The sequence below is a fragment of the Pinus tabuliformis genome, chromosome 3_2 (genome assembly GCF_031772625.1).
Source record: "Pinus tabuliformis cultivar Carrire ecotype Pingquan chromosome 3_2, CPIR1, whole genome shotgun sequence".
In the NCBI taxonomy this organism is placed as follows: domain Eukaryota; kingdom Viridiplantae; phylum Streptophyta; class Pinopsida; order Pinales; family Pinaceae; genus Pinus; species Pinus tabuliformis.
The window spans coordinates 61,824,370-61,838,508 of NC_142302.1; positions in this window are offsets into that span (position 1 = coordinate 61,824,370).

The window sequence follows — 14,139 nt, forward strand, 5'->3', positions numbered from 1 at the left end:
TGATTCTCCCATTACTATTGTCATTGTAGTCCTTATTATTATTATTATGCCCCTTTTGTCCCCATATTGTTATTATTGTGCCCCATAGAAGCCCACTATTGTTATTGTTGTTCCCTTATATTATTATTGTTATGTCAGTTTTGATTATATTGTGACCCCTTAGACTCCTATATATAGAAAGGAGGTTTTGTCATTTGTATCATCCAATAATTATTAATTTTTGTAATGTAAAGTAGGCTTCACCCTTGAAGAGGCTGATTTTGAAGTCGTTGAGCTATCTTTTCTTCTATTTTGTGAGTTGGTTACATAACATTTGGTATTAGAGCTTTGGATTCTAGGGTTTCATTGCTCCAAACAGGTTATTATGGAATTTGTGCTATAAATTTTTTTCTACGACGTTTCAGAAGCTGAAATTAAAACCCATTTGAGCCAAAATCTCGATGAACCTCGGGTCCTAATTTCAGATCTTTTATCGCTATATTTTCAGATATTGGATCCAAGGAAATTAGGGTTATGCAAGCTCCTGAATTATATCTCAAACAGGTGAACTGGGGAAAATCGTCATAAATTTCTATCTGAATATCACATTGAAATTTCATAAAAAGTTACAGAAGGAGGATGTCCTGTAGTTTTCTTTGTATCAATTTTAGGACCTGACGTCAAAACAATAACATGTGTCACTTCGTACAAGTTCTCTCTACTGAACTAATATATAATCAAGTCATTGTGGGAAATTTGGCATGACTCTTCCTTGGAGAATCCAATCTTGACCAAACTTGTGGGTTTGGAAAGAGGACTTAGAGGGATACTGTAGGATGCAATTTCAGACCTTGGAGATCCGAAATTACAGATATACAACAGATTCAATATCGAGCTCCTACAAACTGAAAAAGGGGTGTGTAGTTTTTTAAAATTTTGCATAAGTTTGGTTTGAAAAATTAGTTTGAAGGAATTCAAAAGGCATAGTGAAGTATAATTATCATTAATTGATGTCTGGAAGAAAGAAAATGGAAACACCTAGTAAGAAACCTAAAAGCTTTAACATGACTCATGAAGAAGAGAAAGAAATCCAACATGATATATTAAAATTACGAGACCAAATGTAGCAAAATTCACTCTCACAAAAAGTAACAGAAGCTAAGATGGATGGTTTAAAGAAAGGTGTGGAAGCTAAGATGGATGGTATAAAAGAAAAAATTAAAGGCAACATGGAAGATTTGGAGACATATTTGACAAAGTTGCTACAAGAAATGCTTACTAATGGCGAAAGGGTAGTAAAGGAAATTCATGATGAGAACAAAAGAAATGTTAATAGTGATTTCATAGACTCTAATGTTGGATTGAAGACCCACCATGTTCCAAAGATCAATATGAGGAAGTTTGATGGCAAGGATCCTGTAACATGGATACTATAGATGGAGCAATATTTCTATCTCCATAATGTGAAAAACACACAAAAGGTACACATTGCAACTTTATATTTGGAACCAAATCAGTTTGTATGGTATTGATGGATTTTCTCTCGTAAACAAATTGTCACTTGGGAAATTTTTATGGAAGAGATGATAGCACATTATGAGGATACAAAAATCAACACCTTTTTTAGCCAATTGATAAATCTCAAACAAAAGGGTTCAATAATGGAGCACATTGAGGACTTCCAAAAATTGAATATAAGGGTAAAAGATATTCTACAGGAGCATAGGATTGATGTGCTTGTATGTACTTCAAATGATAACATCCAACATGAGGTTCACCTTTGGGAACCTGATTCATTGGAGAAGGTATTCAAGTTGGCAAGAAAAATGGAAAGCAAAATTATGGCAACAAAGAAGCCTACCACTCACAACTATAAAGATGGAAGTGTTGTTTCCCCTAGCCTTCAACAATCTACAAGGTTGACACCACAACAATTGGAAGAAAAAAGAGAAAATGGGCTTTGTTATAGTTGTGATAGAAAATACACTAAAGGTCATAAGTGTGCTAAGAAGAAATTATTTTGCATAGATTGTGAAGAGGAGGAAGAAAAGGAACAAGAAATGTCAAAATAAGAGGATATACAACAGGAACAAACCCTAGAGAAAGAAGAAATGAATCCAACCATATCTTGTAATGCATTGGCCGGAATTAGCACTCCTCAAACTATCAAGATAGAAGGGCATATCAAGAATAAAAAGGTAATAGTGTTGATTGATTTGGGCAGTCCGCATAATTTTATTCATTGTGAGATAGCAAGGAATTGAATTGCTTCCTATATCCAACACCAGAGTGTCAAGTGATGGTTGCAAGTTGTGGAACCACAAATTTTTCTGGAAAGTACCATAATATCAAGCTATCCATGGGCGAATATGTATTGAATATACCAATTCTTTCCATTCTAATGGTTGGTGATGATTTTGTACTAGAAGTCCAATGGCTATAATCCTTGGGTACAATAGCTTTTAATTTTCAAGAACTTTTCATGAAATTTTTTTCGGAAGAAAATGAAGTTTAATTAAGGGGTATCATAGGGAAACTATGAAAGATAATCAACTCTAACAGAATGGCAAAGCTTCTAAAGAAAGAACAATGAGGCGCAATTGCACAATTATGTTCACTACAGGTTCCCACATCAAAATCATCTATTTCTCTAGATCTCCAAAAAGTCTTGGACAATCATTCCAAGCTATTTTTGACTCCCAAAGGCCTGCCACCTCTTCTTGATCATGATCATGCTATTCATTTGATTCCAGGAAGTGTTCCTCCAAACATCAGGCCTTACATATATCCCTATGCCCACAAGAGTGAAATTGAATGTATGGTTACAAAAATGCTAGAGTCTGGTATAATTCAACTTAGTCAAAGTTCTTTCTCTGCTCCACTAGTATTGGTGCACAAGAAAGATGGATCATGGCACATGTGTTCGGATTATGAGGAGATCAACAAGCTCACTATTAAAGATAAGTTTCTCATTCCTGACATTGATGAATTATTAGATCAATTTCATGGATCAATTTACTTCACCAAGTTGCATCTTCATTCAAGATATCATCAAATCAGAATGAATACTGAAGACATTCCAAAAACAACATTTAGAATTCATGAGGGTCATTATGAATTTTTTGTCATGCCTTTTGGCCTTAGCAATGCACCTTCTACATTTCAAGGTTGGATGAATTCCATTTTCAAACCATTCCTTTCAAAAATCGTGTTAGTATTTTTTGATGATATACTAATCTACAACAAATCTTGGAAGAATCATGTTCAACATGTTGACAGGGTGCTCAAACTATTGGAAGAGAAACAATTATATGCAAAAAGATCCAAATGTTTCTTTGGAGTACAAGAGGTGGAATATTTGGGTCATATTGTATCTCATGAAGGTGTTAAGGTAGCCCTTAGCAAAATTAAATCCATTTAGGAATGGAAAATCCTCATATCCATAAAGAATCTACGAGGATTTCTCGGGTTGACAGGGTATTATCACAAGTTTGTTAAAAATTATGGGAGAATAACAACATCTCTAACAACATTATTGAAGAAAGATGCATTTTCATGGACTCCAGAAGCAACAAAGGCCTTTGAACATAATAAAGAAACAATGTTCCAAGCACCGGTCTTAGCTACGCTGAACTTCACAAAAACCTTTATTGTGGAATGTGATGCCTTATGAAATGGAATTGGTGTTGTTTTAATGCAAGAAGAAAGACCCATTACTTTTGAACGTCATACAATCAAAGGAAAGTATTTACACAAATCTATTTATGAGAGGGAAATGTTGGCAATACTACATTCACTTAAGAAATGGCGACCCTACCTAATGGGAAGGCACTTGAAGGTAAAAATGGATCATGATAGTCTTAAATACTTTTTAGAGCAAATATTATCTTTAGAAGAGAAGCAAAAATGGGTCATAAAGATGTTGGGTTATGACTTTGAAATCATCTACAAAAAAGGGAAGCAAAATGTTGTGGCAGATGCACTCTCAAGAAAGGATGAGGATGTGGAAGGATTGCTTTGTGCCATTTCTATTATCCAACCAGATTGGATAAATGAAGCAAGGGATGAATGGAATAATGAAGAAGAAGTGTGGGCACTCATTGAAAATTTATAACAAGATCCCAGTACATCTGATACATTTAGCTGGAAAAATGATTTGTTATGGTACAAATATCACTTATACCTATGTAAGAATTCCCAACTCAAACAAAAGATTCTTATGGAATTGCAGACCTCTCCCTTAGGAGGGCACTCAGGATGTTTAAAAACTTACCATAGGGTTAAGAAGGAATTTTTTTGGGATGGCCTTAAATCAGATATTCAAAAGTTTGTGGCGGAATTTTTGGTTTGCCAACAAAATAAAGTTGAAACAATTAAGACCCCAGGTCTATTACAACCATTATCTATTCTAAGCCAATGTTGGGTGGAGTTTTTAATGGATTTTATCACATATTTACCCAAGTCCGAAGGAAAGAGCGTCATCATGGTGGTAGTTAACAAACTTACCAAGTATGCACACTTTTGTGCATTATCTCATCAATTTAAAGTTAGTACAATTTCTACTACATTTATGGAAACAATTCGAAAGTTACATGGAAACCAAAAGATTATTTTAAGTGATAGAGATCCCATTTTCACTGGAAATTTTTGGACATAATCATTTTCTTGTCTTGGTACTCAGTTAGCTCATAGCTCATCTTATCATCCTCAATATGTTGGGAAAAATGAGATAGTAAACAAATGTTTGGAAGAGTACCTTTAGTGCTTTGTATATGATAAACAGACACAATGGGTCAAATGGTTTCCTCTAGCTGAATGGTGGTATAACACTTCCTTCCATACTGCAACAAAAATGACCCTATTTATGGAACTTTATGGATATCATCCATCGTCCATCAAATCATATTTAAGAGAAAATTCTAAGGTTCAATAAGTGGAAGATCACATCGAGCATCAACAACAAGTTCTCCAACTCTTAAAGGATAACCTCACTTTGGCCCAGAATAGAATGAAACAATGGGCATATCAACATCGCAGCGAAAGAAGTTTTGGTGTAGGTGACTGGGTATTCCTACGGCTACAACCATATAAACAAATGTCCCTCAAGCAAGCTAAGAATGATAATAAATTATCACCAAAATTTTATGGTCCGTACAAGGTGTTGCAAAATATTGGTACTATGGCATAGAAATTGGAGCTTCCTACAGCTTCCCAAGTGAACCAAGTTTTGCATGTTTCATGCTTAAAGAAGGTTATAGGTGACAAGCTGCCGGTTCAAACAAAAATTGCTAGAATTTGATGAGGAAGGAAAAATCATATTGGAACCTGAAGCAGTGACAGAAACAAGAACTCGACAGCGACGAAATCGATCAATTTTGGAGTATCTCATCAAGTGGAGGAACTTACCCGCTAAAGATTCCACATGGGAGGATTATAATTTTATACAGAAGCATTCAGAACTACTCAAGCATTCAGGAAAACACTTTTTTGAAGGAGAGGGGCATGTTAGGTCCCTATAATACGAGTGATTCCCCCATTACTATTGTCATTGTAGCCCTTATTGTTATTATTGTGCCCCTATTGTCCCTATATAGTTATTATTGTGCCCCATAGAAGCCCACTATTGTTATTGTTGTGCCCTTATATTATTATTGTTATGTCGGCTTTGATTATATTGTGGCCCCTTAGACTCCTATGTATAGAAAGGAGGTTTTGTCATTTGTATCATCCGAGAATTGTTTATTTGTGTATTGTAAAGGAGGTTTCCTCCTCAAAGAGGATGATTTTAAAGTCATTGATCTATCTTTTCTTCTATTTTGTAAGATGGTTACATAACATTTTTTTAATCCCATATCTAAATATTTTCTGATTTACAATTGTTTTCAAGCCCATAGTAAGTTTTCCATCCTCCATTTATCCATTTATTCTAATTGAGCTTGTGATAGATATATATTTTAAGATATTTGTATAAAGGAATTTCTTCCAAGTAGCATATGTGATACTTTTTAATTTAATTATCTTGAAGAAATAGAAATATTTTTTATATTATTAATTGATATTTTATTTATTTATTTATTTTTGTATCTAGATGAATTGGAAATTGGATTGGTCTCGTACTAGCATGACACAGGTTTATTCAAATACCTCGAACCTCCTCTCACTTAACACTTTGTTTTCACAACCATTACCAATTAAGATGCCTCTAAAAACTTATTAATTAAAAACTAAATTATAATAAATTTATTTTTTAATTATATTATCTTCACTAATATGATTTTTACATCTTATGAAAATCTCTTAAGATTTTTTTTTTAATAACACAAAATTTAGTACTAAATTAAAATTTGAAATTGATAAAATACATATCATTATTATTTAAATAAAATCAACAAACATAAAATAATTTATAGAGAACAACTCTCCCATTAATGAGCCATAAGAAAATAAAAAAACCTTTTACTATATACCTTTAATTTTTTTTTCATATCTTGCTTTCCAAGGAATACTCATTTCAATGGTAAAAACAATTACTACTATTGTAGTCATATTATTTTTTAAAAATATGGCATGGTACAATAAAATAAAATAAAATAAATAATATATAAATAAATATTAATATTAATATAATAAATCAAATGATGTACAAATACATATAAATATTAACTATGATTATTTATTTTAATTTTAATCTTATCTGATATGAGAAAAGTTAAAATTTAATTAACGATAGTGTTAGGTCTTTATAATACTAGTGTAGCTCCTTTATTGCTATTAATGTGCTTATGTATCTCTATATTGTTATTGTTGAGTCCCATATAATCCCACTATTGTTATTGTTGTGCCCCATAGAAGTTGACTATTGTTATTGTTGTTCCCTTACATTATTATTGTTATGTAGACTCTGAGTATATTGTGACCCTTTAGACTCCTATATATACTAAGGAGGTCTTGTCATTTGCATCATACAATAATTGTTCATTTATATGATGTAAAAAATATCCCCCCCTCAAAGAGGCTATTTTTCAAGTCATTTATTTATCTTTTATTCTATTTTGTGATATGGTTGCATAACATTTGGTATTAGATCTTTGGATTCTAGGCTTTTACTACTTCAAACTAGTCATCTTGGAATTTTAGGTAAAACTTCTTTTCTACAAGGCTTCAAAAAATTGAAATTTCGACCATGTGGAACCAAAATTGTGTTGAACTTTTTGTAAAAATACCAGATCTCGGGTTGCTATATTTTCTGAGAGATGGTCTGAAGAAGTTAGGGTTTTTGCATGCTCCAGAATTTAGTCTCAAATAGGTGACCTAGGGAAAATCGTCATAGCTTTCTCTATAAGCATCAGATTTGAGTTTTGTAAGACGTGACTGAAATTTCACTCACTTTTTTTTTACATGTATTATTTTCAGGGTCAAAGGTTGAAATAGTGACATGTGGAATTCCGTACAAGTTCTCTTTATTAAACCAGTCCATAATAAGGTCATCGTGGGAGATTGGAAAAAATTTATCTTGAAGAATCTAATATCAGTCTGAATTGTGGCTTTATAAAAAAGGCTTAGAGGGCTACCATAGGATGAAATTGTAGACCTTGCAGAGATAAAATTACAGAGATACAATAGTTCCAATATTGAGCTCCTAAAAGCAAGAAAAATGTGTGTATTTTTTGCATAATTTTTGTTTGAAAAATAAGTTTGAAGTGATTCAAGGAGCATAGCGAAGCATAGAAATCATTATCTGGTCCCAATATGCCTCGTAACAATAAAATGGATACACCTAGTAATGAAATAAAAATATCTAGTATGAGACATGAAGAAGAGGAAGAATTTCAACATGATATATCAAAATTGTGAGACCAAGTGCAACAAATTTCACTCTCGCAAAGAGTAACCAAAAATGAACTAGGAGCTAATATGGATGGCTTAAAGAATTGTTTAATAACTGACATGGAAGAAAAGATGAATGTAAAGATGGAAGGTTTTAAGGATGGTTGAAAAAACATAAATTAAAAGGGACTTGGAAGGTTTGATAAAGTTGCTACAAGAAATGCTTCCTAGTGGTGACAAGGTACTCCATGAAAATCATGATGAGGACAAAAGAAATATGAATTATATTTTTAGAGACTCCAATAGTGGTTCAACTACTAGCCATATTCCAAAGATTGATATGAGGAAGTTTGATGACAAGGATCTAGTAACATGGATACTATAGATGGAGCAATTCCTTGATCTACATGATGTGTTACACATATAAAGGTACACATTGCATATTTATATTTAGAAGAAAATTAGACTATGTGCTATCGATGACTTTGTTCTTGTAAATCAATTGTCACTTGGACAAATTTTACGGAAGAATAGTATTACGTTATCAGGATACAAAGAGAAATACCTTCTTTCGCCAATTGATAAATCTCAAACAAAAGGGTTCAATGGCAGAGCCAATTGAGGATTTAGAAAGATTGAATATCAATGAAAATGCTATTATAGAGGAGCATAGGATTTATGTCTTCATAGTGACTTTAAAGGATAACATCCAACATGAGGTTCTCCTTTGGGAACTTAATTCATTGGAGAAGGAATTCAAGGTGGCAAGAAAAGTTGAAAGAAAAATTATCGCAACAAGGAAGTATACCACTCACAAATATAAAAATGGAAGTGTTGCTACTCCTAGCCTCCCATAACCTACAAGGTTGACACCACAACAACTGGAGGAAAAAAGAGTAAGAGTTTTGTTACAGTTGCAATAACAAATATACTAAGGGTCATAAGTGTGCTGAGAAGAAATGATTTTACATAGATTGCAAAGAGGAGGAAGAAAAGGAACAAGAAGCATCAAAAGAAGAGGATATACACTAGGAGCCAACCACAGAGAAAGAAGAATTATCCGACCATATCTTATAATGCATTGGCAAGAATTATCAGTCTTTAAACTCTCATGATAGAAGGATATATCAAGAAAAAAAAAGGTAATATTGCTAATTGATTCTGGTAGTACCCATAATTTTATTCATAATAAGATAGCCAAGGAATTGAATTGCTTTCTATATCCAACACCAAAGTGTCAAGCAATGGTTGATAATGGAGGAACTATAAATGGCTCATGGAAGTGCCATAATATCACTCTAACCATGGGGGAATATGTATTGAATAGTCTAATGCTTTCCATTATAATGGGTGGCGTCGATGTTGTATTAAGAGTCCAATGGTTACCATCTTTGGGGACAAAAACTTTTAATTTTCAAGAAATTTTCTTGAAATTTTCCTTGGAAGGAAAGGAAATTGAATTAATGGGTATCACAGGGAAACTGAGGAAGATAATTAGCTCTAATGACATGAAAAATAATTTTAATAAAGAACAATGAAGCATAATTTCACAATTACGCTCACTAGATGTTCAAATATCAAAAGCATTTGTTTCTCTAGATCTCCAAATAATATTGGAAAATCATTCCAAGGTATTTGAGACTCCTAAATTTTTCCCAACTATTTGTTATCATGATCACACTGTCCAATTGATTCTAGGAATCTTTCCTCCAAACATTAGACCTTACAGATATCCCTATGCCCAAAAGAGTGAAATTGAATGTACGGCTGCAAAACATCTAGAGGTAATTTTAATTCAACCTAGCCAAAGTTCTTTCTCTACTCCAGTAGTATTGGTACACAATAAGGATGGATCATGGCATATGTGTCCAGATTATAGGGAGCTCAACAAGCTCACTATTAAAGATAAAATTTCCCATTCCTGTCATTGGTGAATTATTGGATGAATTACATAGAGGAATTTACTTCACCAAGCTAGATCTTCATTAGGGATATCATCAAATTAGAATGAAGAGTCAAGACATTTTGAAAATATCATTGAAAACTCATGAAGTTCATTATGAATTTTTGGTCATGCCTTTTGGCCTTATTAATGCACCTTCCATATTTCAATGTTTGATGAATTCCATTTTCAATCCCTTCCTTGGAAAATTTGTGTTAGTATTTTTGATGATAAAATAATCTAAAAAAAGTCTTGGAAGGATCATGATCAACATTATGATCGGGTGCTCAAATTATTAGAGGAGAAACAATCGTATGAAAAAACCTCCAAATGTTTCTTTGGTGTACATGAGGTGGAATATTTGGGTCATATTGTATCTCACGAGGATGTTAAGGTAGATCCTAACAAAATTAAAGCCATAAAGGAATGAAAAATACCCACAACCCTAAAGCATCTTTGAGGATTTCTTGGGTTGACAATATATCGCAAGTTTTTTAAGAATTATGGGAAAATAGTAGCACCTCTAACAACATTACTAAAGAAATATGCATTGTTTTGGACTCCAGAAGAAACTAGGTCCTTTGAACATCTTAATGAGACAATCTGCCAAGCTCTGGTTTTAGCTACAACAGACTTCACAAAAGAATTCATTGTGGAATGCGATGCCTTAGGAAATTAAATTGGTGATTTTTTAATGCAAGAAGGAAGACCCGTTACTTTTAATAGTCGTCTAGTCAAGGGAAAGTATTTACACAAACCTATTTATGAGAAGGAAATGTTAGCAATACTACATGCCCTGAAGTAATGGTTCCTTTACCTAATGGGAATACACTTCAAGGTAAAAATAGATCATGGTAGCCTTAAAGAGTTTTTGGAACACATATTATCTTTAGAAGAGTACCAAAAATGGGTCACTAAGATGTTGGGTTATGACTTTGAAGTCATCTACAAAAAAATGGAAGAAAAATGTTATTGCACATGCACTCTCAAGAAGGGATGATGATGTGGAAGCATTCCTCTATGCCATTACTATTATCCAACCTGATTGAATAACTGGAGCAAGGGAGGAATGGAAGAATGACGAAGAGGTGTGGACACCCATTCAAAAGTTACGGCAAGGTCCCAATACATCTGATACATTTATATGGAAAAATAACTCATTATGGTATGAAAATCACTTATATCTATGTAAGAATTGCCAACTCAAACAAAATATTATTTTGGAGTTGCACACCTATCCTTTAAGAAGGAACTCAATATTCTTAAAAACTTACCACAGGGTCAAGAAGGAATTTTTTTGGGATGTCCTTAGACCCGATATTCAGAATTTTGTGGCAGAATGTTTAGTTTTCCAAAAATATAAAGTTGAGACAATTAAGACCCCAAGTATGTTACAACCTTTAGTCATTCCAAGTTAACATTGGGAGGAGGTCTCAATGGATTTTATCACTGCTTTACCCAATTCTGAAGGAAAGAGTGTCATCATGGTGGCAGTTGATAGACTTATCAAGTATGCACACTTTTGTGAATTATCTCACCCTTTTAAAGCTAGTATAGTTACTACTTCATTTATGGAAACAACTCAAAATCTACATGGAAACCCAAATATTATTGAAAGTGACAGAGATCCCATTTTCAGTGGAGATTTTTGGATGGAATTATTCTCTTTTCTTAGTACTCAATTAGATCATAACTGATCTTATCATCCTCAATTTGACAGGAAAATTGAGATAGTTAACAAAATTTTGGAAGTATATCTTCATTGCTTATTATCTAATAAAGAAACATAATGGTTCAATTGGCTACCTATGGTTGAATGGTAGTATAACACTTCCTTCGATACTATAGCAAAAATGACCCCATCTATGACACTTTATGGATATCATCCACTGTCCATCACATCATCTTCATGGGATAATTCTAAGGTTAAAGAAATGGAAGATCACATCAAGCATAAACAACAAGTTCTCCAATTTTTAATGGATAATAGTCTCACTCTAGTGCATAATTGAATGAAATAATAGACATATCAACATCGAAGTGAAAGAAATTTTGACATAGGTGACTAGGTATTTTTACAGCTACAACCATACAAACAAATGTCCCCCAAGTTAGGTAATAAGGATAATAAATTATCACCAAAGTACTATGGTCCTTAAAAGGTGTTGCAAAATATTAGTTATATGGCATAGAAATTGGAGTTGACTGCATCTTCCCAATTACACCTATCCTTCCATGTTTCATGTTTAAAAAATGTTATTAGTGACAACCTCCCAATTCAAACAATATTTCCAGAACTTGATGAGGAAAGAAAAATCACATTGGAGGTTGAAGAATTCATGGAAATAAGAACCCTAAAGCTACAAAATCAATCAATTTCATAGTATCTCATTAAGTGGAAGAACTTACCCACTGAAGATTCCAAAATGGGAGGATAAAATTTTTATAAAGAATCATCCAGAACTACTCAAGTGTTGATGAAAACACTTTTTTTGAAGGAGAGGGGCATGCTAGGTCCTTATAATACTAGTGTAGCCCCATTATTTTTATTGGCAGTGTAACCCCCCTTATTGTTATTGTTGTGCCTATGTAGCCCCCATATTGTTATTGTTGTGCTCCATAGAAGCTCGCTATTATTATTGTTGTGACCTTGAATTATTGTTGTTATGTACACTCTGATTATATTGTGACCCTTTAGACTCCTATATATAAATGAGGTCTTGTCATTTGTATCATCGAATAATTATTCATTTATGTGATGTAAAGGAGGTTACCCCCTCAAAGAAGCTAATTTTCAAGACATTAATCTATCTTTTCTTCTACTTTGTGATATGGTTTCATAACAAATAGAGGAATCAAAATTTGAAAAATGTTTTTTAAAATATGATATGGTAAAATGAAATAAATTCAATATTAACATAAATTCAGCTTAACTCTATATTTAATAAGATTTGCAAGTACAAATATTGGATTTCTTGAGATATAAATACAAATACTAACCATAATTTATAAGAATATCAACATAGATTCATCTTAACTTGACATTTACCAACTGTCTTGGTAGATTTAGAATTCTAATTCTTAATCAACTTATTTATATTTATATAAATTTTAAATACCATAGAATTCACAACTCAACAACACTAAATAGCCCCTCACTTTCTCCATCAATTTCCTATTCATCATTTTTGAAACTCTATTCTATTGAGGTGTGCACGAAATAGTCTTCTACTTCTTACATAATTCTTCTAATTCATTCCCATGGAAATATTGGTTAGAGTTCCACTCCAAACAAAATAATTGGCTACAACTATTGAGTAAAATAGAGAAAAACAAAAAATAGAGAAAATTAGACTTCCTTCCAATTAAATAGAGAAACCAATATCCAACATTTTCATACATCATTTTATTACTACCATAATACTTAGAAATTCAAAACAAACAACACTTCAAACATGTGCATATGTATTAATTTTCCCATACCTTGAATATGCGATAAGAAGGGAAATTCTAAAATTATTAAGGAAAAATATTCACAACAAACTCAATTAATCCCTTAATAAAAAAACACTTTAAGCATGTGTATATGCTTCAATTTTCTCAAACCCTGAATATGAGATAAGAAGGGAAATTCTAGATAAAAAAATTAAAGATCCATCCCAATCCGAAATTATTAAGGAAAAATATTCCCAAGGAAAATTCAAATTTAAATTGAGGTAACTCTTAACAACCCTGCAAAAGAATTTGTGACTATAAAATTTAAATCAAGTATTTCTTGAAGAAAGAAAGAAGGAAAACATAGCACTCACCTACCAGCAAGGTTACTTTCCTCTTATGCGCATCTCTTTTCTTATATGTCCTGCCTCGTCTTTAGAATTCTTTTATATTTCTTGACATATGTAGTCTCAGAATGGACTAATAAAACAAAATTCCCTTTTATTTTAATTTAGTAAAATATTTTATATATTATATTTACTTAACTACCTCCTTTGCCTTTGCACACATATCCTACTCTCTCGTTTCAATAAACCAAATTTTCCGTGGAGAAAAACATAGATCCAAGATGAAAAAAAAAAACCATGAAAAACAATGTTAAAATTAAAAAATATTAACATAAACAAAAGTGAAACAAATGATAAATATAACACAAACAAACTTAGCCATGGTAAAAGGGATGGAAAAATAAAACAACTCAAATCCAAAGTCTCATGTCTCCCTTATCTGGATTCCTTCTTCCACCCCCACCAAACCAACACTCCTTTGTGCTCCTCCCTTCTCTCATACTCGTTACCTTGCTCTATCTCCTATAGTACCTTCTAGATGTCAAACTTCATACTGATTTAATTTTGATTTTGTAACTATTTTTTTAGCACATACTCCCATCATTGTGG